The following is a 21,590-nucleotide window of genomic DNA, read 5'->3' as shown; positions in this document are numbered from 1 at the left end:
CTCACTTTGGGGTCCATGAAGTACCAAGAGGTCCATGGATAGTAGGAGGTTGTTAGTCTTTATTTCCACTAAATGCTAACTGAAATTTATAATTTTCTGCAATTATTAATGTAGGCAAAAATTAGCAATGTCTGAGATCACAATAGAGATCTTAAACTATTGTTTACTCTTACTACTACTTCAAAGTTTTCAGTAGTTACTGTTACATAATGTGCTACCAAAAGCACAAATATATGTTACACATGTACAACTATACACAACTCTTTGGTGTCTTACTAATTACATGTAGCCTTTTTCTTAATTATTCTGAGGTGTCGCAAATGGTTAAGAATGTCTGATCTGATAGAATAGTGGACATAGATAGGATTTTACCAATCATTTAATCCATCTTCTTCATTTAAAATTGAAAAATGAAGTGTAGTGAACACTGTAGTTGACTTACCTCTCCCCTAATTAGTTTTTATAATTGACTTCAAATCAAGGGCAGAATTGGATTGTTTAAAGAAAACACCATCCCTCCTATCAGTGATTCTCCTGGAATGGGCTGCTGCAGGGCTGGAATGCCAAACTTTTCTGAGAAAATTCTATTTTTTTCCTTAAATAAGAGAGATAGGATACCATTCTTTGTCCTCCACTTAAGTGAGTATGAAGAAAAGTCCCCTTTTTTTGCTGATAGCCATCTTTCAGTTGTGGTTGGAGCCATCCTTGTAACAAAAGGGATAAATCTAAGAGAAAAGAGGAAAAGAAGGAAGGTGATTTCTCAACAACTGATTGATGCTGACCCAACTCCACCTTTGCATTCCCAGTTACAAGTTAATGATATGTTCTCAATTGTTATTCTGTATTTTTAAGCCATTGTGAGCTGATTTAAAATTGTTCACAAAGTTGATTTAACATCATTCCACCTATATTTTTAATTCAATATTAACACTACTGTGTGCCAGATACTTCCCTAAGCAATTTATTTATATTGAAACCTACATTCTTCACAAAACCCTATTATTGTCCCCATTTCTACAGATGAGGGAATCAAAGTGCAGAGCAGTTAAGTCACTTGCCCACAGTGGTCCAGTCAGTAGTGAATGGAACTGGGATCTGGAACTGCCTGAAGACTGGAGATCCATAATGGGTGTGTAGCTCCCTGCCGCCCACCCATTTTCTATCTCCCCAAAATCTTACTGCTAGGCTCTATAAAACCATGGGAACTATTTAGCTGTGTCTTGATTTTACTTATGCATGTAAGCCCCATGAGAAAAAATGATAATTGAAAGAAAAAAAGAAAAAATCTTGCATTTGCTTAAAATGTGATAAGTGTTTTTACACAGTTACAATATCAACATTCTTTCAGGAATTGCTGTTTTGTGACTGAGGAACACCTGAGTATGAAGTAAATTAGAAAACTGCATTCTAGGAAGTAAGGAGCTTCATTGGGTTAAGGTTTAATTTTGGGGTAATTTAGTAGCAAATAAGAGGGGAGAAAAAATGTGTCAATATCAAGCAATGGCCACCTCAAAAATGGTGATGTGGTGGGTCCTAGAGGGAGTCAACATGGTGAGTATACAAAAGGGTTCTGGGAACTGAGCAGTGGGAAAACAGAAAAGCAACTGGTGAGCCAGAGACACGTCACTGGGGCTCAGTTCTGGACAATTCTAGTTACGGTAGGCAATTCATGTGGCTTGATTTAATTGGCTTTACATGCAAACTAAAACCCACAGGTAGGACTCAGGTGTGCAATAGTCAATACTATGTAATCATTTAAAACCTGTGTTCTAAACTTGTTAAATCAAAACAGTTGCAAAGAGTATTGGCTAAAATAATAGATTTGTAGTTCTTCCCCTATACAGCTTCACACAATGGGTATCAAAGAGGAAGAAACATTTGCATTTTAAAGAAATATCCATGATGGGTCTTCAAATCTGGCAAATTTCAAAATTACTGATTTTAGATTAATCAAATAAAAAAAAGAGAGAGACAATAGTTATGACTATAAAACGGGGGATGCAATACAAATCAGTTCAGTGGAGATTTGAACAACATTCTTTTTAGGTTGGCAACATGTACAACCTTCATTCATGAGATATCTACTGACTACAAACTATATGCTAGCCATTAGTGCTGTATGTAAGTGGTGATTTGTGATAAACATATTGTGATTTTTCTCCCCAGAAGTAGTCAACAGGAGAGATACATAAGTCAATAGGCAATTTTAATACACTTTGATAAATTCAATATCAGAGTTACGTAGTTTTTTTAATAATTTTACAGTAGCACATAGAAGCTTATGACCTAATTTTAGGAAGCCATGCCTAAATTGAGAATTGAAAGGCAAAGGAGGGATATGTGCAGGATATGCAAAGACGGAAGTCTTCCATGGAGTAAAGCCTTATGTGAGGTGGTGGCAAAGCAGGCAGAACAAGGCGGGAGAGTGACATAGAAAACAGATGATGAAGGGTCTTCAGAAAATGCAGAGAGACACTGGAGAGATTCAAGCAAAGCATAATCAGGTTTGTATTTTAGAAAGTGACTTCAGAGTAGCGAATGAATTCCAGTAAGACCAACTTTATAGTCAAAGAGGTTAATTAAGAAACTGGAGAAGTAAATCAGGCTTTGATTATCGTCACCTTGTATTAATTTTTTTTGTTATGTAATATTATCACAGACTTAGTGGCTTAAAACAACACATACCTGTTTCTGTGGATTGAACGTGGCTTCCCTGCCTTACGGTTTCTATGCCTGCCAAGTATCAGCCAGGGCTGTGTTCCCACGTGGAGACTATGGAAGGGGCGGCCTTCCGTTCCTTATGGTTGAACTAAGAGCGTCGGTGTTTGCTGATGCTCGGTCAGATGCTAACCCTCAACTTCTGAAAGTTACCGGCAGTCCTTGCCATGTGACGTTGCTCAACATGGCTGGGCTGGTAGAGGCATCCTAAGGTCTGTCCGTCGTACCTGAATTTAAAAAAGGTCATTAAGGATGAAAAGAAATGTGTAAGTTCAAGCTGTTGTCAGAGCGTCTTGAGTGAGCTTACATTTTTACATCAGTTACCATTACAATTGAGCAGTTCATGAACCTGCAGAATATTTCTTAAACATAAAAACAAAAGCATCTGACCCTTCGCTTCTTGAGTGATTATTTTCTGTATTAGGTGCAAGTGCTAGGACTATAGAATAATTGTCTTCTATGCTGTGTAATGATTATAAACTAGATGTTTGCTCTGAGTAGAGAAGAAGACTTGGAAGGAATATTCCCCTCCATGGACAGTGACTTTAAAGACATTCTTTAATTACTAAGAAAAGATGCCCCAAGAGTGCCACCCTTTCCCAGAAACACTAACAGCAGGCATTAGTCACAGTCTTGGCACAGGAGCAGATGCTGGAGTCATGGAACTTCACTTCCAAGTGGCTAAAACCAAGCATTTCATTTCAACATGTCACAGCTATTTGACATTTCAGGAAAGAGATTACGAATTAGTTTAAGTAAATTAGCCAAAACCTAAGGAAATTTTTCTAAATTACTTCCACCTTGTAGCATTGCCATATGTGTCTCCAAATTCTACTTGTCCTATATATGTCCCGAGTGTGTTATTATTCAGAGAGAGCAAAAGCCTGTTCAAATCATTTGCAGAAATCCCATAAGCTCTAGCAGTATCCTGGGCAGCTAATAGGACTAAACTAGGAATCTTTCACTTAACTGCAGTGCTGAACGTTCACATTCTTGAGTATTGATCTAATGACAGATTACAAAGCGTTCCTCAGTAGGCTTACAGATCAAGTATTATTTTTAACTGATTCCCCATGTAATTGATGGTATATAGGAAGGCAAGTGGTTGTTTCATTGGTATTGGTGCTGCTAGGTGATGCCAGGTGGATCTGAAATGCCTTCCTGATCACCAAGATGTCACATCAGACATGCAAACTCAGTTTGCCCATAGTGAGCCACCACCCCAGTGGGTAAGTCTAAACTGGATGCAGAATGTTGCCCACTGACGTGCCGGCGTCTTTTGGAACAGCTGTGGAACAGCCTTGTGCTCACTCCCCTTCATGGAGTTTTATTTTCTCCAGCTTGCTGCTCCTGCAGGCAAGACACATGGGCAAGGAAACCAAGTGATGCTTTGGAGTCTGCAAGTGTAAATTAGGCTAGAAAAACAATGTATGTAGTTAGCAAAATAACTATGACAATGCTTATATGGCTAATTGTAATACTAATAATGATAAACATAATTTTGTAGTAATGCTGCTAGTAGTAACAATAGCTAATATTTTGGTGGTTCATAGGGGCAAGTCAGAGTGTTGAAGTAGTTAATCACCCTAAGCTAATTTTAATTCCCCATTTAGAAAAGAAACTAAACTTTGGGTCTATTTATATGTTTTATCCAAAATACCTCACTCATAAGTGCCAGAGGAAGATTCACACTTAGCTGTATCTTTCTTGAAGTTCTTTGAAGTTCTTAAAGATATATAATATGGCCAATTTCATTGCAAGGATGTGAAAAATAAAACAATCTGAACAAACTGCTGGTTGAAATAAAAGGGAAAATTTTTAACAAAAGTATATTTAGGAATCAGTTTTTATCATCCATATTTCAAAGCATATAATGCTGTCAAAAAATATGCAATTATTTTTTCTGGAAATCATAATTAAAGGAGTTTAATTAAACATAATTAAAACAACCCATTCCTCAATGCTGATAAATAGATCTGGTGTTCTATAACTGTAACTTGGTTATTTATTCCTTCTATTTTTCTAAAGTCCATTATTTTCCTTTAAATGTTTGAGATGATGTATTTCACAGAGTTTAAAAATAAGTCTTTTCCATTGGGTTGGTTACACCTTCTCCATGTTCACCCCTCAGACAGCACACAAACACTCTTTGTTATTACCTGTAGCAAAAAATGCTTGCCTGTGAAATCATTACCTTCGGTTCTCAATAAAGTCTAAGGTTGAAGCACTCAGCTCATGATTTTTACCCCCTATTTTCTTAGCTTGAATTCTGGACACACAGTCTTGCCATTATAAATACTGCCTGTGAGAAATAAGGAAGTAGAGCCACTTGTGTGCTTCACCAACGGACGTGCCAGATGCCAGCCAACTGCCTAGCATGCAGCCAGTAAAGCAAACAGAAACCACACTGAGGCTTCCATGCATGGAGAATTGTAAGCATAGGCTCGCCGTTGCTTTTATTTGAAAGTGCCCAGTTTATTCTACACATTTTATATATCATGCTCTACCCAGGGCACTACAGAGGATGTGAGGAACAGGATAAACAGTATAGAGCAACTGTATGATGTGTGGGAGGTGGGGACAGCCTCACTGTGAAATGATTGCCCCTTTTTCTACTCACTTTTTTTTCATTGTCTCCCATTCCCACATACTGAGAACATGTTTACCAACCAATGACAGTGTCTCAAGTTGAAAGTGAAGTCATGCCTAGCGCATTATCTACAGCGCTGTCCTCAAAACCTTTCTTTTCCTTTCCCTTTCTCTTCTTCATTCCTGGATAGTCTAATGGTCCAAGCACAGTTGAGAAAGCCTGTGCACTTCTCAATACCCATCATCATTTCAATACAGTCAGGGAAAGCAGAACAGAGCCTTGTGGGGAAAATAATTACACTATTTGTTAAGTTACTGTCTCTCAGCTCCAAACCTACTTTCTCCTCCTCTTTGCAATAGGGCTCTGCAAACCACTTTTGTTGTATACAAACGGTTGCCCGTCAAGCTTTGACAACGAGGGGAGCCAGAGGAGCCTGCTAAGTTGGAGGAGGAGGAAGAGGCTTGCTCTTTCCTGTTCTCTGCTGGTTGCTGTTGGGCTTCCAACTGCTATGGTTCCTGTGGGCATCGCGTCAGCAAGGCTTCACGCTGGAGTGGCAATCCCTCCCCACAGGGTGGCAGAGGAAGACTGGGAAGTGGAGACAGAAAAGGAGACATTCTCCTTTCCGTGTGTTCCCTGTATGCTTCCCCTGGGATTCTTTCCTGCCTTAGTGTCCTGGGAACATCAGCTCAGCAACACATCCTCCCCCTGCAGAGGCAGTTCCTTCCCATAGCAGCAAGTGAACCCCACTTTTGGTTCCGCCAGCACTCACTGCGCCAGCCACACTGATGTCGGCACCGTAGACTGGCATCAGAAGTCTGGCTCCCAGCCCTGCAGGACCCCTCTTCCGAGCTCAGAGGTGCAGCACCCTCGCCGGAGAGCTGTGGCACACCAGATCCAGTCTTGCCAAAGGCCAAGAGAAATATAGCTGAATGACAAATTATCAGGCTCTCTCTGTGAACTCTATAAAGAACTTCCAGCAGTTGTAGAGTGTTTCCAGAGAGCAACTGGAAGATTAAGGTCATGGCTTTAAAGTTGAAGATTTAATTTTTCAGATGATGCTCTTGGTTGGGCATTTTTGGACTCTCTTTTAGAGACTGTTAATATCACTCTGTTCACTAATTTTAACTACTCTATTTTCCCTAAGAGCTTACACATCTTCAATATTGTAAGCTTGTAGAGGGTAGGAACCTTCTGTTATGTATTCTCAGTACATGGGCAGCGCTCAGTATGTCTGAATGCTTACAACAAAGGAATTGTTTGGCTTTGGCTGTAGTTCCTGATTTGTGAACAGCAGGTTGCCAGAAAGGCTCTCCCTACAGCGTTTGGAGACAGGGTGGTCGCAGAGAAATAGAATGGTAACTTAATAGCGGCCTTAATTCAAAGTATCAGCAGGGAAGGAAATGTGAGTAGCAGCAAGAAATGGCAAATTGCAGCTTCTACAGGGCAAAGGTAAAAGAGAGCCAAACAAAACAAAAAGCCCAAGAGACTCAAAAGAGTTATATTAAGATTATATCAGTAAAAACTTCTTAAAACAGCAGTCTCCGGGCCTGACTATCGGCATCATTAATATCACAGGCTAAGAATAGAAGCTGTGAAACCCTAGGAAGCTACCAAAAAGTGGAGAAACACTGAAGGGGTGAAACATACAACTAAAGCAAAGAAAAGCTGCCTCTTGAAGCTTTTTATTCTGCAGCAGTTTCACCCAGAGCAAGCTGCTCCCTTTCCAAATGCCTTAAATCAAGCAGCAGGTGTCCACAGCCTCAAGGTAAGAAATATTAAGCAGACTTGAGGCATTGCAGAGGTGGAGCTGGAAGATTTGTCAGGGTGGTTCTCTGCCAATTTTGTTTCTTTTTACCTTCATATCCTAAAAACAGACAGGAATAAAATTCTGGTTCCATATCCCTCTGTTGTGGATGTCACTGTCATCCTCCGCATACAAAGAGGGACGCCCGTTGCTCCTATGAGGCATGGACCAAGTTCCAGTCAAATTCATTTAACTGTTTTAGACATGTTTATATTCAAAACATTTACATATCTTTTCTCATCCTGTTTCTTTTTTAAAAAATAGAAGTATAAGGTGGAGATTCACGATCAAGACAAAAAATGCTACAGTCCACTTACTTTCTATTTACGTGTAATAAATCTTGAGATTAGCATTAGTTCTAGAGATGCTTCCAGAAGAAAATGTCCTGGACTCGAGAATCATACGGTCAAAATCTCAGTATTGGGAGGGAACCTAAATGTTATCTAGGCAAAGAAACAGCAGATTTTTCCTGTGAAAGACCAGATACTGAATATCTCAGGCTTTGTGGACCATACCGTTTCTCTCATATTGCTCAACTCTGCCATTATACCATGAAAGCAGTATCTGCAATATATAAATGAATGAGCATGGTTGTTTTCAATAAAATTTTATTTATAAATACAGGCAGTAGGCTGGATTTATCCCTTGGATCATAGGTTGTGTCCCTTGATATAGGCTATCAAGCCGTTTGGTGGAAGAAACTCCTCTAAGATGGAAGCAAAGTGGTCCTGAATATTTGGGCTCCACTTGATTATTCATCTTTTTATTTGTTGGAAATAATACTCCAACAGTTAAGAGCATAAATCTTAAGTGTACAGCTTGATATATTTTTGCATATGCATATACCCCTGTGGACACCACCCAAATCGTGATACATTTTCAACAGCCTGCCAAGAAGGCTCTCCTGTCTCCCTGCTGAATCAGTTACCCACAGAAGTAACCCCATTCTTACTTCATCAATATAAACTAATGCTGCCTATTCCTGAGTGTCACATAGATTGAATCGAGCAGATTATGGTATGTTATCTGAGGTTGCTGGTTGTTCAACATAATGAGGAATTATTTATCATTTAAAAAATTCTTGTTCCTCTGTTTACAGATGACATGATATTGTACATAAAAAAACCCTAAAGAATCCACTCCAAAACTACTAGATCTAATATCTGAATTCAGCAAAGTTGTGGGATACAAAATTAATACACAGAAATCTATACACTAATGATGAACTAGCAGAAAAAGAAATAAGGAAAACAATTCCATTTACAATTGCATCAAAAACAACAAAATACTTAGGAATAAACCTAACCAAGGAAGTGAAAGACCTATACTCTGAAAACTACAAGACACTCATGAGAGAAATTAAAGAAGATACCAATAAGTGGAAACACATCCCATGCTCATGTATAGGAAGAATTAATACTGTCAAAATGGCCATTCTGCCCAAAGCAATTTACAGATTCAACATAATCCCTATCAAAATACTAACAGCATTCTTCAATGAACTAGAGCAAATAGTTCCAAAATTCATATGGAACCACAAAAGACCACGAATAGCCAAAGCAATCCTGAAAAGGAAGAATAAAGCTGGGAGGATTATGCACCCCAACTTCAAGCTCTACTACAAAGCCACAGTAATCAAGACAAATTGGTACTGGCACAAGAGCAGAACAACAGACCAGTGGAACAGTCTAGAGAGCCCAGATATTTACCCAACCATATGTGGTCAATTAATATATGATAAAGGAGCCATGGATATACAATGGGGAAATGACAGCCTGTTCAACAGCTGGTGTTGGCAAAACTGGACAGGTATATGCAAGAGAATGAAACTGGATTATTGTCTAACCCCATACACAAAAGTAAACTCAAATGGATCAAAGACCTGAATGTAAGTCATGAAACCATAAAACTCTTAGAAGAAAACATAGGCAAAAATTTCTTGAATATAAACATGAGCAACTTTTTCCTGAATGCATCTCCTTGGGCAAGGGAAACAAAATGAAAAATGAAAAAATGGGACTATAGCATGCTAAAAAGCTTCTGTACAGCAAAGGACACCATCAGCAAAACAAAAGGCATCCTACATGATGGGAGAATATATTTGTAAATGACATATCCGACAAGAGGTTAACATCCAAAATATGTAAAGAACTCACACGCCCCAACACCCAAAAAACAAATAACCCTATTAAAAAATGGCCACAGGATATGAACAGACAGTTCTCGAAGAAGAAATTCAGATGGCCAACAGACACATGAAAAGATGCTCCACATCACTAATCATCAGGGAAATGCAAATTAAAATCACAATGAGCGGCTCACACCAGTTAGAATGGCCAACATAGAAAAGAATAGGAACCACAAATGCTGGTGAGGATGCAAAGAAAGGGGACCCCTCCTGTACTGCTGGTGGGAATATAAACTAGTTCAACCATTGTGGAAAGCAATATGGAGTTTACTCAAAAAACTCAAAATAGAAATACCATTTGACCCAGGAATTCCACTCCTAGGGATTTACCCTAAGAATGCAGGAGCCCAGTTTCAAAAAGACAGATGCACCCCTATGTTTATCGCAGCACTATTTACAACAGCCAAGAAATGGAAGCAACTTAAGTGTCCATCAGATGAATGGATAAAGAAGATGTGGTACATATGCACAATGGAATACTACTCAGCCATAAGAAGAAAACAAATCCTACCATTTGCAACAACATGGATGGAGCTAGAGGGTGTTATGCTCAGTGAAATAAGCCAGGAGGAGAAAGACAAGTACCATATGATTTCACTCAACTGTGGAACATAAGAACAAAGCAAAAATGAAAGGAACAAAACCGCAGCAGACTCACAGAACCCAAGAATGGACAAACAGTTGCCAAGGGAAAGGGACTGGGAGAGGGGTGGTGGTGGGAATGGAGGGAGAAGGGGAATAAGGGGCATTAGGATCAGCATACATGATGTAGGGGGGGTGGGCACGGGGAGGGCAGTATAGCACAGAGAAAACAAGCAGTGACTCTATAGCATCTCACTACGCTGATGGACAGTGACTGTAATGGGGCATGTGGGGTGACTTGATAATGGGGGGATTCTAGTAACCACCATGGTGGTCATGTAATTGTATATTAATGATTCCAAAAGAAAAAAAAAAAGCTTGCTCTAAAGTGTGAAATTGCAAACATATCTATTACTTCATTTATGTCAAAAAACTATTGAATGATATGGCAGTGGTTATGTAAGTGTAGTAGATCTTTTTATCCCCACCACTGTATTTATTTAGAACTGAAGTTATATTAGAATTGACTTGAGCCCCGTTAAACATATTGACAAATGGTTTATTATCATACACTTGAGACTCCTTCTCTTCCCGTCATAGCAAGCCCCTTACCCATCATCCCAGAACCATAACAACTTATGCAGCACAACAGAGGGGTGGTCCAGCCTTCCTCTCCCAGGCTGGTAAGAGACCCAGTGTCTACCAGTCTGCAGCTGCCATCACTGCAGTTTGTCCTCCCAGCCTGACAGGTGTGCTGAGCAGAATGCTCTACCCCAGCCTTGCTGGCCCATGACGCCATGACAGCTCTCCACAGTTCTGTCCAAGTCTCTCTTGCTGAGCTCCCTGGCCATAATCCTTTGAGGAAAAGCCACTCTGCCAGCAGCTCTACATCCCCCATTTTGAACTAGACCATAGATGACCCTCATTTAAGGCCCCAAAGCTTTGTCGTGCTAAGGCCTATAGCTTTGTAGTGCCAAGTTCATGAGGCATCCCCACAGCTATTTACTCTCTTCCTCAGAACCCTATCCTAAAAAAGAGTCAGGACTCTGAGATGCAGTTGGAGTTAGCAGTTAAGAACATGAATTCTGGATTCAGACAGCTCAGATCCAACCCCAGCCCTTTTACTTACTAGCTGTGTGAACTTTAGGAAGATACTTAACTAATCTGTGCCCTTTCCTGCCTGTACAAAACAGGGGTGAAAACAATTCCTATCTTATAGGGTTAATGTAAGGATTAAGTTAATTAATGCATCTAAGTGCTTGGAATAATACCTCACACACAGTAAACTAAGCTGTGTAGCAATAACAAATAACTGAAATGCAAAGCCTTCCTGCTCATCTCTTTTGTGTAATAATTGAGGTATTACTTTTCTGGGCCCCATAGTAATAAAGCTTAATTGCCAGGGTCCGTTTAGTCAAAGGATCCAAACTGGGCAGATACAGAAACAGAAAGGCTAAGTTTGAAACTGAATATATTGTATGAACTTTAATGGCAAAAAGATATACATATGCATAGAAAATCTACAGAAGGAAACATCAAAACATTAGCAGTTACACACTCACAGCTTGAAACTGTCAGCATATGGATAAATTTAATTCTCATTTGTATATTTTTGTAATTTCCAACACAATAAACTTACAACTTTTAATTTTACTGTTAAATTGTTTTCATATGTAGTGTATTGAAAATAATGTAAAACTTGTATTGGAGCTAGAACTCCATATAGTAGAGGCATAACCATTAGGCTAGTCAACTGGCATATAGATAAGGTTTAAAAAGCATGTAAGATAATATTTCCATATATACAAGGAGTTCATTTATATTCAGGCTGTTAAGGGAAAAGTGAACAAACTTTCAGCTAAGAAAGTGATTTTGAAGTCTGTTAAACCACTGTGCCTTCCCTTCGTTTGTGAATGGTCGCAGGAGCCTGCTGGCTGGCTTGTACCTGCTCATGTGAGAGAAAACCCACACGGATACACCAAGAGTGGTTAGAAAATTCCAGTAGTACAAACATTGCTTGGAAGTCTGATACGAGCCAGGCATTATGCTAGTTATTAGGGATATACAAAATGATGATTCACTCTAGTTAATAGAGTAAAACATCATTATCTTAAAATTTTCAGGGTGGAAAATTTGAAAATAATTCCATTCATTTTTATTCTTCCTTAACCTAGGACTACATATATTTTTAATCCTTGTGGAATGTATCTTGATTATTGGAGTTCCTGTTGCATTTCACAAGTTTTAAATATTGACTTAGACACACACACACACCCCCCTATTGTTTTTGATTGTTAAAGTTGGCAGCTCAGGAAACAGACTCTGTTCCTTTCATTCATTGTTCAGTTTTCTGCTCTGATGGACATCAGTTTGTTTAATAAGATGGTAAGTCTGGGAAGCAGTTCTTAAGAGTGAACTGAATAAAATAAATTGCTTACTTCCTTCTACTGTAATTTTTTTTAACTCTTCAAAGAATTCTCCTGTCTTTGGTCTTCCCGTTATTCCCCCACCAATGCCAATTATTAGGACTACCACACTGAAATGGAAGACTGAGAATTTGAGGAAAGGTTAAAGTAACTTTTCTGTGTTTGTTTTACTAGTCATTATACCACCTTTTGTCACAAACACTCTCTCAGCAGAAGCAGATGGATGTCAGAGAAGCGTAATCAGAATATGGGCAAAGAACCTCCACTCACTGGGGAGGTAACTTGAATTGGAGAAACGGATTTTGAACACAGAGTCACAACACCTAGGTCCTAGTCCAGGGGTCCCACCGGGCCCCTCACTAGCTGTGTTGATCAGTAGGCTCTAAACTATCTCCAAGCCTCAGTTTCTTTAGCACAAAATGCACAGCTTAATAAACACAAAGCTGCTAAAAAGCCCAAATGAGCCTCTCTTCCTTTCGGCCTTAGCCAAGCAGTCTTTGGCAATATACGTAATGTATAATTGATCTGTTTCTCTTCTAGTAGTTACAAAATTATAAGAAAGCAGCTAAAACAGTGTACTGGGGTCCATTCACCTGAGGAAATACCACTAGCGGAAAAAGAGAGAAGCAGGTGACCCTATACGTTTAAATTCCTTACTAGGGGGACCTGTGAGTTAGTAGACTGTTACCATATACTAGGAAGAAGAGACTTTATTTCTGAAATGTCCTGACATTTCATAAATTTCCCTGATATCTTTAGCTAAGGATTACCTATAGCGAATAAGACCCAGGATCTAGGAGGCACAGCTCCCTGAGCAATGTCATTTAAGCTATGTAGTTCTCTGGGGATAAAATGTAGGTGTTTCATAATTATTTCACTCCTGATAGTATGAAAAGCCAGCAAAGCACACTTAGGGACCTCATCTGTTCTGGGCCAGAAGGGCACATCCAACATGGAAAGGGCCTTGTGTCCATGCTCTCTGCTTCATCTGAGCCTTTTCATGTCCTTTGTCCTCATTATCAGGGGATTAGATCTCTGATTGCTGTGAATCTTGTATGGCCATCCAGGCCTATGTGTTAACACAGAAATATTCCAGAACTATTCTATCAGTAGCAATAGTAACAACTTGATCATCCCTTCCTCTGAGAGAACTCTCTGGCCTCACAAACATTTTGATTCCATTCCATAATCATGGAAGAGTCTCTTCTTTTTAACAGTCCCTATGTTAGCACAATTATACTACAGTAACAAACCCCCCAAATTCAATAGTTTGAGGATCAAGAAATATCTTTCTTTCTCTTTAAGAGTACAAGGTAGATATTTCCTGCTCAGGTGGGGTAGGAGAACTGCTCTGTAAAACTGTTTGAGGACCCAGCCTTTTGGAGGCTCTGCCATCTACAATGGATATAATTTCCAGTTTCAGCGTGAGGCTTGTGATCCCAGACAGCCATAAAGGAAAGAAAGCCCAGAGGAGTGACTTAGGGTAGTTCATGTGCCAGGCCTGGAAACACATCCATCACTTCGGTGGCCTGAAGCTCTGTCACAGGGCCTTACCTAGCTGCAAAGGGGACTATTAACTACAGAAAAGCTTTATGCTGGGAAAGAAAGAGAGAGAAAGGGAGAATGAATTTTGGACAGCTAAGTCTCAGCCACAAGCCCTAAAAGATGGACCGATCCTTTCTGAGTTTTAAAACAAATAGACTACCACTAAAAGAGGTCAGGCAAAAGGTTTTTGACAAGTCTTTTTATGTTCTGTCCAAGAAAACATTAAGTAATTATCAGATATTTTCTTCACTAATGTCTTAGCTCTCTGCTGATAAAGTTTTTACATGGGTTTAAACAGCTGAGTATAAACTCTCCTCCACCCCCACATCTTAGACAAAAAGAGAAATACAGCAACAGTCATATTCCACAGATGTTACTCAGCAGCTGCATTCAAAGAGAGGATGTGTTTTCCATCCACCACTGCCCAGCTACACACACTGTGCTGGCACTGTGGGCAATGCGAGCCTCTGCCTGCACACAGCCTCCTCTCCTGGAGGGAAGATGAGCAAGCAGGCCATACTCCGGGGTGGTGAGATGTGCCAAGAGGAGAGGACAGCGAGTGGAGGCAAGAGATTGAGGGGGAGCAGGGCCATTTTGCATGGGGTGCTCTGGGAAGGCCTGAGGAGGACAGGTGAGCAGAGGCCTGACCAACCAAGAAGGAGAGAGCCGTCCTGCTGTGAAGGGGAAAATGCTCCACATAGCACGTGCAAAGGCCCTGAGAGAGGAGCAAGCAAGGTCACAGGAGGAAAGCCAAGGGAAACGATTAGGCCTGCAGGCAACCCCGAGGGCAAAATCCAGCAGGTGGATTTGCCCAGAGTCCAGGAGGTGGAGGAGCTGGGCAGTAAGTCTCAGCATGTAGCCCTACCCTCTGGAAGCTCTGCATCTTGAGGACTTAATAATTCCAGCACCTCCCAGCTAAGTACTTCACGTACATTGTCTCACTGGAGCCACACAACTCTATGGGAAAGTATCTTCCAGTCCCTTTCACAGGCTTGCAGACAGGCTCCAAGAGATTAAATGGAAGACAGAGCTGGAATTTGAATCCAAGTCTGTCTAATTCCAAACACTGCATCCAATCCTAGAAAACAATGATAATGGCTACCACTTACATGCATATAAGAACCTCTATTTTATCAATGCCTCAGTGACACGAATCCATTCTACAGATGAACAAACCTGGAGAGGGTTATTAAGTAAGCCGTACAACCGCACACTTTAAAGGTCAGGCCGGCATCAATAACACGGCCTCTAGCTCCAAGGTGACGCCGCTGTAAAGACACACAGCACCAACAGGAGGCAGGAGGGCCGGGGAGAACACCCGTGTCAGATGTGTGCCATGTCCAGAACCAAGGCGCTGGAGCCCGCTGAACACGGGTCCGGGTAACAAGGCCGCATAGAACTGCAGGGGCTCAGTTCCCAGCACGTGTGGGAAGACCAGAGCCACACATGTCATCTTTTCAACTCTTCTCAATGTTTGGAAGTTTTCATAACAAGAAAACTTTTTCTTTAAAAAGGCAGAAAAAGCATTTCCAGAAAAGAGACTAATAAAGCTGAGAGCAAGCAGGGGGAAGTCAGGACTGAGAAGAGGGAAAGGAGGGTCAGGCCCACGCAGGGGGCCTAAAGAGACAAACGGGCAGGCAAAACAGATAAAGCCGCAGTGCGCTGCCTACCCGGGCCACACTCTGCCCGCAGTTACTACGGCCCAGAGCTCACGCATTCATTCCTCAGTAAATGTCTACTGAGCACCTACTGGGCACAAGGTACCTTCCCAGGCAGACAGCCAAGCTCCCGACCTACCTAAGGAAGCAATGTCTTTAATGGAGGATTTCTTAATGGGGGGCAACACACATTCACATCTGCCTACAGCGAAACACAGTCTGCATGAATACATTCTGAACTTGACCAGGGAGCTAGGGACCCGGGAACCAAGGCCTCAGACCAGCGTCTCAAGGTCTGTGAGCCTGTCTTTGGTGCACAAGGGGCAAACAGCACCCGGTTTCCCACTCTCTGGGGCACTGTCATCAGAGAAGAGACCAGATGGGACAGCGCTATGTCAAAGCACTGCTTCTTACGGACCGCAGCTGGATGCATTAACGATTTAGAAGAATTCATCGTGATGCTCCAGTTAAATTTTTTTTTAACTGAAAACATTGATAAGGCTGTTAAAAAACAAAACCCAAAAAAAGCCAGTAATTGATTCCCATGATACCACTGCCATAAAAAAGAAAAAAAAAAGTCAAGGTTTCATCTATTATTGAAGACAGGATAATATCTCTTTGGTTCTTATCTTCAAGAAACCCAGTGCAGGTGGTGAGGCTACAGGCTGGGAAATGTGGCCACAAACTTGGGAAACTGTGCCTTTACTCCAAGGCCTGTTTGAGTTCTGAATTTCCTTACAAGGCTTTCTTCCCCACGGAGTTCTCAACTGGCCAGAACTTCTTATGGGGGAAAGGGATGTTCATAATCGCAGTATGAGGCTCTAAGAGAGGCGATCTTTTTTTCTTAATTAAAGACTATTTTTCAGAGCAGTTTTAGGTGCACAGCAAAATCAGAAGGTACAAAGACTTCCCATACACCCCCTGCACCCCCTCCACAGGCACAGCATCCCCATTACCAGCATCCTGCAGAAGGGACATTTGTTAGAACTGATGAACCCGTGCTGACCCAACCCAACCCCCCAAGTTAACATCAGGGTTCACTCTCTGTGTTACTCATCATGTAAGTTTGGAAAATTGTATAATGACATGAATCCACCATTACTATATCATAGAGTAGTTTTGCTGCCCTAAAAATCCTCTTTGCTCTGCCTATTCCCTCCTCCCTGCCCCCAACCCCTGGTGAAATCTCCTCTTAATCAAAGAAATTACCCCAACTTGGCCAGCCTTCTGCTCAGTGATGGCACATCACGCGCATGTCTCATCTACACTAATGAGCTGCTTGCACCAGATCTAGCCGGAGAGCTCAGCAGAGTCCCCGTGCACAGCACAGACACCCCCACTGCCAGAGTGTTGGCACAGGGTGCCCTGGGATGCTCGGGACAGGAGCGCCATGCTCAGGGGCCTTCAGTCCCTTGGCTCTGAGCCTCTCCTGGAGGGAGCAGTTCACCACCCCTGAACATAATCCTTAGGCTGAGATGTTTATTTCATGCACCCTCCTGCTGTTACCAATCCCTCTCCTGGACTCAACTACAGAGACAGCAGTCGGCCTGGTCCAGCAGCCTCTGACCCAAAGATTTCCTGCAGGGTCTCCTGAGAGACTTTAACTGCGTTATTTTGGCCTACCCACAATTGCTGCATGTATTTCCTGCCCAGAACCCATCTTTTCTCATGTTCACCACCCTACTACCAATGTGATTAAACCAAAGTCATCTACTCAGACCCAGATGAAAAGGCACCTCACCTAGAAGCCCTCCCTGATTTCCCTACCCCTCAGCAAGCTGCAGAGCATGCAATAATGTACTGCCTGTCTCCTGCAATTAACTCACAACTCTGTAAAGGTGCACAGGGAGTCATCTTGGGTCCCTAGAGCTGCCACACACTGGGTGCTCAGTCAAGACTCAGTCATGCAAAATGAAAGACCCAGAAAGGCTATTCCTACTTAACTACAATACTACCAAACTAACAGCAAACGTAACAGCCACCGCATAGTGAACACTTTCTATGTGCAACCTGTCAGCACAAGACAAGCCTTGTTCAATTCTTACAACCACCTGATGAGGGCGCTCAATAATACAAAGCAAGAAACCACACTGGGACAAGGCCTGAAGGGCCCCAAGTCACCGTCCAGACCCTCTCTTAGGCTGAAAAGCGTGGAAATAGTCCTGGGCAGGACCAAGAGCTAGAAAGAAATAAAGTGCTTTTTAGTGGGGAGCTGTGAGGGGCAAGAAGGTGGTCACGTGGGGGTTCCAGTAGTTTCCATTCCAGTGACAGGAGCAGGATCCATAGAAAGCTGCTGTCAATAGGCTCCTTGGCTCATCAGAGTCCTAACCCCAGCTAAGCCACTTACTAACCTCAAGCATGCTTCCACCTTTGCAAAATACAAAATGGGGATACTGCCACGTTCCCTGCAGGATGGTTGAAAGGATCAAGTTCCCAGCCTGGTGTACACATGGCAACAAAGGCAGGGAAATGACTCAGGGTCCTGGATTTTAGAGCACAATCTCTGGAGTCAGGACCTGGGTTCAGATCCTGACTCAGCAGCTGGGTAGCTCTGAGGCAGATACCCACACTCTCTGAGCACCAACTTCCTTATCTTAACAGTCACTACCTCATACAAGTGTTGTAAGCATTCAATTCAGTAAAATGTAAATGAGGTGCTTAGAACAATGCCCAGCACATAGAAAGCATTCAACACAGGTTACCGATCACAATAATGAGAACCTTTCCCTTCAGCGGTGGGGGACAGACAGACAGGGACAAGGTAACAGTGACTACCTAAGTACAGGTTGGTTCAACGGACCACATTTTCAGGAGTTAGGAGGTGAGCTCCTGTGTGCCTCGACCGTGGGAAATAAAAAGGAATTTTGAAAAGTGGTCTATGTCCTAGAGCGTCAGACTAGATAACAGAATTTTCTGAAGTGTCAAACAAGATCACCACGGGCAACGTGAGAAGTCAGTCCCAGACGGCGAAGAGTCACTTGAAGGAGACTGAGCAAGTGTCTGGGTTCTGGGCTTTTAGGCATGGCATGTGGGGATTCCAAGCCTGCCACTCAGACTTTGCAGCTGAAAATTGTAGGTTTCAGAGGAAAAAGAAAACTTAAAGGAAGAAGTGTTTCCCAGAAAGTTCCAGAAAACATACGAATGCCCTTCTGACAAAAACAGCCATGGTAGCCTGACCTGAAGGGGCCCAAATCACACTGCACAGAAGTCCCCCAGGAGCATCAGTGGGATGGCCAATGCGGACCTGACCCACGCCCTTGATCCAGCCTTTCCTGCCACCTGGCCCTGACGCGGAGCACCTCCACCCTCATGGACTGCGCCCCTATAACTGCATCCACATCAAAGCAACCGAGGACGCAAACACAGGTAGAGTACTGACACTAGGAATCCTAAAAAAGCCATCACAGAAAGAAGGCCATCAGGCTATACCCCCGGTCCCATGCTGCCATCACAGAATGTTTGTGGTAATGGTCAAAAAAGAAATGGCCCAAGAGTCAGTACCCCACACAAAAATAAATAAATAAATATAAAAATCACTCTTTTGGCAGGCTTTAAATTTATACGCATTCACTTTGCTGACTTTCCTTGGGCAGAAGAGCCAGGAGGTAATGTCGGGGTTGATTTTCATCTATCACGTAAATACCGCATTTCTCCAAGTGCCAGTGACACGCACGGGCAGAGGTGCTCCCTAACCTGCAATTTTGTCTCTTCTCCCCAGCACCACGCATCCCATTGTTTCTTCAGTCTCCATCATTGTGGTTTCCTTATTCTTTATTACCTGCCACAGCACACATTTCAAGTGACAGCAGAGCAGCATTTCTGCACTGCAGCCCTCAGAGTTTCACTGGGTCTCCCTCTCCTGAGGCTCAAAAAGGCAAAGGACCATCCAACTGGAAATCCTGGCCTGGCTTCAGATAACCGAACAGCACCTCCGTCAGGTACACAGGAGAATGTTAACTTTAACGGCATCACTGTGAAAAGGATGGATTCGTCCATAAGTGTTGCTAGGAAGGAACGATTTGGGGAGTAAGAAACAAAACTTATATCACTGTTTCTGCTATGTATCAAAATAAATTTCAAATGGAGTTATTTAAATGGACAATGTATAAATAAAAACTATATAAATATGTAAGTAAACCTTTATGCTACCTTGCAGAACAAGTCCATTAAAGAAATAATAATTTTCGTTTTTTGATTTTTAATAATTTCTGCATATCAAGGACCAGTCTAACAAAAAACTGACCCATTGTGGAAACTTTAAGGTCTTTAGGGCAGTAAACAACCAGAGTGGAAAGAACACCAGTTTTCTAATTGAATCCCAGACCCCCCTTGTCTCAGCTCTGGGACCTGGGCAAATGACAATCTCTTTGCCTCTCAGATACCTCAGCTGGAAAAATGGGACTAATATTGCCGACATCATAGGACAGGGGTTGGCAAAGGTTTTACTGGAACACAGCCACTCTCATCCATGTTCGTACTGTATATGCCACTCTCACTACAGCGGCAGAGCTGAGCTGTTCGACAGAGACCAAGGGGCCTGCAAGGCCTACCGCAGTTACCATCCAGCCCTTTACAGAAAAGGTGTGCTGAGCCCTACCTTAGGACACAGAGCAACTCTTCCGTCTACCTCTGACTGACAGCCTTCTCCACTCCAGGGCTGGAGGTGGCTCTGTGGTTAGGTGCATAGCCTGCCAGACACTCATGCCCTTCTGTGGGGGATGCTGGTAGCCCCCAGTAAGAGACTGCACACTGCCTTTAACATATGGGAAAGGGCATTCAAGCGGCTGCGGCTTCCACACTGTGGACCCCTCCCCACAGCGCCAAAGGTCTCCTCAGCTTTGCTTCTGGTCCTCCTGCTGTCCCCACTCAGCCTCCTGCTCTGGACCTTCTTCCTCCACCCTCACCGGTTTCCCAGAGGCAGCCGCACCTCCACCCAGGGCTCACCTCCGCCTCTCCCCAGCAGATGCCCAAAGGCCGCGTGCACCACAGCACTTCACTGGCCCCTCCGCACCTCTCTGCTTTGTCTCCCACCACATCAAACCCACTCTCCTGCTCTTTAGCCTCTGTGCCTTGTCACAGGTGCTCTGAGGGCCTGGAAGTCCTGGGTGCTTCCCTGACTCTGGGCCTCCTTCAAGTTCCAGCTCAGAAATCACCTCTTCTGTGACTCCCTCACCCACTGGCTGTGGCGAACGTGCAAGCCAGGAGGACCGCCTGTCTTATCCATGCCCCTCTTCACAGACGATGCCTCCACAGGCCTCCCGGTCCCCCTATACCCCGTGGCACCTGGTGAGATGTAGTGTGTCTGGTTGACTCGAACTGAGAATCATACAGTCTTCCAGAAGCGGGGGTGGGCCACAGGCTGAGTGGAGATGAGGAGGATGGAGCTGATGCATCCAGCCTGAGAGCAGATGGTTCTAAGTTGCTCCAGCAAATCTATCTGCTGGAAGCCAAGCTGAGGACAGTTTGCAGCTTCTGGTCACCAGGTGCAGAGGACTGGCCAAGGGCGAATGAGATGCAGGCACAGAGCGGCAGCCCACCAAAGAGAAGAGTGAGGAAAATCCCTCCGGATAAGCCCACGTGGTGCAGAGAAAGTACTGAGATCCACGAAGTGGCTGGCATCTGAAAAGTAAAGCACAAGCTGCCACAGGGCCCTGCAGCCTGACACTAGGGCAAAGCCACAGAGGAACCCCACTCAGAAAAGAATCCTATTGGTTCAGTGAACATGCCACTGGCTGACTGGGTCTCCTGCTGTGCAAAGGTAGCCAAGACGGTTCACTGAGGATGACTTGCTGAGAGAGTGCAGCCACAGGAACAAGGCAGGCATGTAGGAATGGCCACCCCAGATCTTGCCCAGCTCCAGCAAGCACCCAAGCCCCTGTGAGCCCCTACAAAACTCTGCTCTTGAGTCCTCCACCTGAGCAGGTCCTGAGTCGCCCCAGCAAACACACCCAGGAGAGCTCATCGGGCCCCCTTTCCCAAGCCCGCGCCACACAGGTATGCACCTCCACACCAGAACTCTGTCCTTTCTTGGTGCCCCCACCAAGCTACCGGGGCTCCAGGGTCCAGCACAGCCCCTGGC

General features: G+C 43.2%; 1 pseudogene; it reads right to left on the bottom strand.

Annotated features, from left to right (window-relative positions):
• Window positions 1–361: 361 nt before the first annotated feature.
• Window positions 362–21,590, bottom strand: part of LOC130685049 (sorting nexin-29-like) — a 116,380-nt pseudogene continuing 95,151 nt past the window's right edge.

Source organism: Manis pentadactyla, chromosome 10 (genome assembly GCF_030020395.1).
Source record: "Manis pentadactyla isolate mManPen7 chromosome 10, mManPen7.hap1, whole genome shotgun sequence".
In the NCBI taxonomy this organism is placed as follows: Eukaryota; Metazoa; Chordata; class Mammalia; order Pholidota; family Manidae; genus Manis; species Manis pentadactyla.
This window is presented reverse-complemented; position numbering and strand designations above follow the sequence as displayed.